The sequence below is a fragment of the Urocitellus parryii genome, unplaced genomic scaffold (genome assembly GCF_045843805.1).
Source record: "Urocitellus parryii isolate mUroPar1 unplaced genomic scaffold, mUroPar1.hap1 Scaffold_90, whole genome shotgun sequence".
NCBI classification, from domain to species: domain Eukaryota; kingdom Metazoa; phylum Chordata; class Mammalia; order Rodentia; family Sciuridae; genus Urocitellus; species Urocitellus parryii.
This window is the reverse complement of record NW_027554223.1, coordinates 591,756-597,128: the sequence shown is the minus strand read 5'-3', so window position 1 is coordinate 597,128 and position 5,373 is coordinate 591,756. Positions and strand designations below refer to the sequence as shown.

General features: G+C 35.3%; 1 non-coding gene across 1 annotated transcript; it reads right to left on the bottom strand.

The window, feature by feature from the left end:
- Nucleotides 1–2,817: 2,817 nt before the first annotated feature.
- On the bottom strand, nt 2,818–2,924 carry LOC144253080 (U6 spliceosomal RNA). The gene has a single exon (XR_013343110.1). It is a non-coding gene; the product is annotated as a U6 spliceosomal RNA (small nuclear RNA).
- Nucleotides 2,925–5,373: the final 2,449 nt, after the last annotated feature.

Here is a 5,373-nt window from a genome sequence, read left to right as displayed (position 1 = left end):
TAGAGCTACTTATAACAGAAGGTACTCCTGTTGATGCTGCTGATACATAAAACCAACTAGAGATAAAGGTAGAAGAGCCAGCATATGCCACCCTTTTGGACAGCATACTTTTCTTGTTACATTCATTCTTGCTTTATTTGTCTAAGATGGTAAGTTTGACATAGTTTCTTCAATTAGAATGTTGATTATTTATTAGTTTTTAAGTGGCTTCTGGTCATGAAATGAAGAACTTAAAATGTCTTTATGAAAATGACTCCTGACACTTTGAGTAGATAGCTCCTGAAACAAAAGCCATAGGGGTGTGGCTTTAATGTCTACTTGGTTTAGCACATGAGGAAGATTTGCTGTCTACCAAGGCTGATCATTTGCACACCTGTAAAAACTTGGTTCTTCCCCTCAGAACCTTTCTTTCTGGCAGGGAAATAATGGCATTCACTTGAAACACAGTAAGATAATGGCAGAAAGAGAGGTATTTATTTGATGGTAGAACATTATTGTCCATAAATGCATTTATTATGGTTGGAAGGGTGATCAATAAGGTCATAACGTAGTTGAGATGTGTTTGAAGCACTGGCAAAGGGCAAACAGGTAGTCTGACATGTGGTTTGTTGTTGATTAGACAGGCTGGGGTGGAAGACGGAGGGGGAAGCTGGTAGTCAGAAGAAATGTGTTCAGAGAAATGGAAACATGAAGAAAAGGATATTTGGGGAGGGCAGGAGAATGTGAATAGTTGGTGTTGTAAAGTGTGAAGTTGGAAGGGGATGACGTTGGAGAGGCCAGCAAATCTTAAAGGAAGTCATGAGCCAAAGTAGCTTTAGACCATTAATAGTGGGGATCCTTAGAAAGTTTTAAGAATGAAAGGAATTAGGTTAGATCTGTTTCTTAGAAAAAGTTTTCCTCATCTGAAAAATGTAGATAATGCTTACTCCAATCATAAGAATTAAATGATTTGACAAGGTAAAGTGTCTGGTGAGGTGTCTGGCACTTTGAAGGGTTTTACCCCCACGCACCCTTTAATTCTCATGTAGGCAGTCAGAAGGTGATACAAAGACAATGAATATACCTGGGGAGGAAAGACCACCAGGGTGGAAAAGATGATGTGGGGAGAAACAAATCATTTTTCAGTTGGCTCCATGTTTGTTCATGATGGTGGCAGCCACCTGAGTAAGGGGTATGTACAAGCCAGGCAGTTAGAATAATGATATTTCCAGTGATTAAAGCAGTCTTCCACAGTCATAATTTGATTATCAGAATGAATCAGCATCACTTGGAAAGTTAACAGCCTCACGATATGGGAAGGATTTCTGTATTCATATTTTTAGGTATGCACAGAGCCCTCCTCTAGTTCTAGGTCGGGGGACGCGAATGTGGTGCAGGTATGGTCAGTGATTGTATGGTGATAGGTAAGACATAGACGTGAGTGGCAAAGAAGAGGCACAATGTTAAGAGACTGATTTGAAAGGAGATTTCAAAAAGTCATTTTGATGGCCCAGTATGTACAGGACATTGTGCGAGGACTAAAAGAGTCTAACAGGTGTAAGGCATGATTGTGATTTTTGAAAGCCTTAAGAAAAGGACTTAACAAATATATGCAAAAATTATGAACAAGTCAATGTAAAATCTTAAACAAGTAGTATGATATCTGATAGGACTGGAGAGTAATAGGCTCTGATGTGTTTGGGAGATATGCACCAATCAGATTCATTGATCAATGGAATCTTAGTAGAATCTTAGTGTTAGAAGAAACCTTGGAAGGCTGCTAGTCTAGTTTCTCACTCATTGCTGTAATTTTCTTTACTGTGGCCCTGACGAGTAGTTATGAGGCCTGTATACCAGTGTTTCCTAGCATGAGTCACTCTCTTACAAGGCTATATGTTCTTTTGTTGTCTAGTTCATCCTTGTATTGACTCCAAATTTTCCCCCACATGATTTCCTCTATAAAATTGAATTCTTTTCTACATAGAAATCCTTTAAATATTTGAAGTTATATCTTAATTTAAAAATTATTTTTAGTATTTTTATCATGGAAACTTTCAAATAAGAGCAGAGAGAATAGTAGGGGACTATAGGTAACCATAACATAGTGTACATTTCAGAATACTAGAAGAAAAGATTGTGAAAGTTTTACCATAGAGAAATGATGTTTGAGGAGGTAGATATATTTAACCTGATTTAAACATTACATAGTGTATACATGCATCAAAATATCATGTTACCTACTTCAATAATTATAATGTTTGTTTCTATGTACTAGTTAAAAAATAAATTTAATTAGAAAAGCTTTAAAGAAAAGCATAGAGAATAGTTTAATGAACCCACGGGCCATCACCCAACTTAACAGTAATTCCTTGATAGCCAATATCAGTGAGTTTTTTTAAAAATTTGTTCTAATTGGTTATACATGATAGCAGAATGCATTTCAATTCATTGTATATAAATGGAACAAAACTTTTCCTAGTTGTACACAACACGTGTGTAGTCCTACATGTACCTTGGGTAATCAGGTTCATCTCATTCTACCATCTTTCCTATCCCTATGCCCCCCTCACCTGTCCTACCTCCCCTCTGCCCAGTCAAAGTTCCTCCATTCTTCCATGCCCCTTGCCACCCACCTCACCCCCATTATGGTTCAGCATCCACTTTCAGAGAGAACATACAGCTTTTGGTTTTGGGGATTGGCTTACTTCCCTTAACCTGATATTCCCATTCACCCACAGATGCCATAATTTTTTCTCTTTTAATGCTATAAGTAATATTCCATTTCATATATGTACCACAGTTTCTTTATCCATTCATCTGTTGAAGGGTTGGTTCCACAAAACTATGGAATGTTTCACAAATGTGGGTGTCATCCTTGCTCAGGGACCATGCTAATTTTTTCTGTATTGTTCCAATTTTAGAATATGTGCTGCCAAAGCAAGCACACTCTGAGTTTTAACAAATGTAGATACCCATGTAAAAACTACCATAATCAAGATATAGAACAGTTTTTTTCACTAGAAAAGGGGTTTCCTTGGGATCCTTCCCAGTGAGTTCCTTCACCACCTGTTTCAGGCAATCACTGATAAGTTTTTTTTTTTTAAACTATAGATTCATTTTTCCTACAGTACTATTTCATATATATGCCACTATAAGTGGACTCATATCTAGGAGTGCAATTGCCTCCTACGTTTAATGTATGTTTTTATCTTATGTGATACTGTCAAGCCATGCTAAAAATGACTACAATCATTTTATACTTCCACCAGCAATTTAGGAGACTTCCACTTGACTTCATCTTCACTATCACTTGGGCCATTCTAGTGGGTATGTCTTTGTGAGTTTATTTCCTGATAATTAATGATATTGAGTGAACTTTTATTTTTCTTTTGAGATAGGGTCTCACTAACTTGCTTAGGTCCTTGATAAGTTGCCAGCCTCAAACTTGGGATCCTCCTGCCTCAACCTTCTGAGTTGCTGGGATTACAGACATGTGCCATGATGCCTGGATCAAATACTTCTTCATGAGCTTGTTGACCTTACTGTTTTTGTATGTCAACTCTCTCTGGCTAGCTGGAATCCATGTACAATAGAATAAAAATATGAAGTATTTAAACGTAAACGTGGCAAAAACTAAAATGTATATATTGAAAACTATAAAATATTGCTGATAGAAATTAAAGAGAACCTAAAGGGAGAGAGATACCTAATTTATGAGTCAGAAGACTACGGTGTCCATTCATTCCAGTTTAATCACCAGAGTCAACATTATTCCAATCAAAATCCCTGCAGAGTTTTGTAGAAAATGACAAGCTGATTGCAACAGACCTAGAATACGTGGCTTCAAGACTTAATCTAGGGCTGGGGATGTAGCTCAGTGGTAGAGCACTTGCCTAGCATATGCAAGGTCCTGTGTTCAATCCCTAGTACCATATGAAGAGGAAAAAAAGAAAAAAAATATTCTAAAGCTACAGTAATCAGGATTGCAGACAAAACATTGGAACAGAGCCAAGAATTTAGAGATAGATACACAATATATATGGCAACAGTCATTGACAAAGATGGAAAGACAAGTAGAGAATGGAAAGTTTTTTCAGCAAATGGTACTGAAATTACTGCATATTTATATGCAAAATATTGATCCATGCCTTGCATTAGACACCTGAATTAACTCACAGACTTAACTATTAAACTCAAAACTACAAAACCTCTGGAAAAAAATAAGAGAAAAATTTTTGTTGAACTTAGGTTCGGCAAAGATTTCTTAAATTTGACAACAAAAGCATTAAAAAGGATTTGACAATGTGGGATTCATCAAACTAAAACCTCTGTAATTCAAAATACACTTTGAAGTGAATGAAATAGACAAAACACAAGCTGGGAGGAAATTACTGTAAAGCATTTATCAAGACTTGCATCAAGAATATATGAAGAACTCTTAGAACTCATTAGAAAAAATATAGTCCTGCAAAATAACACTTCATCAAAGAAGATAAACAAATAGTAAATACATTAAAAATGCTTGACATAATTATCAGGGAAATGCAATTTTGAAGCATAAGAGTTACCACTACACACTTATTAAATATCTAATATTAAAGACAGTTGTGCTGAGTGGTTGGAGAAGAGATGGAGGAACTGGATGGGTACACAGCTGGTGGGGATATAAAGCAGTAGAATCACCTTCTTAAAAAGGTAAATATACACCAGTCATATCCAACCATTCTTTTCCAAAGAAAAGATAAGTTATATAGCAATAGGAGGAATTTTATATCAGTGTTCTTGGCTATTTTATTTGTAAAAGCCCCAAACTGGAAAAAAATCCAAATGTCTATCAATAGATGATATACAAATTGTGGTACGTACATATAATGAAATGCTACTCAGCAATAAAAATAGATGATAGATAAACTGATGTAGATGAATCTCAAATTATGCTGAATAAGAGAAGCCATAGAAAATACAATATATTATGCCATACACATAAAACTTGTGGAATACAAAGCAATCTATTAAGACAGACATTTTGCTGGAGGAATGGGAAAGTGGGGGGCATGAAGCAAGGGTGACAAAGGGCAGAATTACCTAGAGAATGAGAATATTTTTGGAAGTAAAGGATGTGTATATTATCTTGATTATAATGGTGATTTCATAATTTCATGTTAAAATTTATCAAATTGCACACTTTAAATACATGTAATTTATTGTATGTCAATTTTACCTCAAAGCTATAAGAAATAATATATTCATCTTTTTTCACTTTCTAAGATACAAGTAATATTCTATAAATATTTTTCTCTACTTCATTTTTTAAAAAAAATGTATTCTGGAAACCAGATCTTAGCAGTATTTAAAATTATTTTCTTTCTTCTTTGGTTTATTCAACAACTTTCA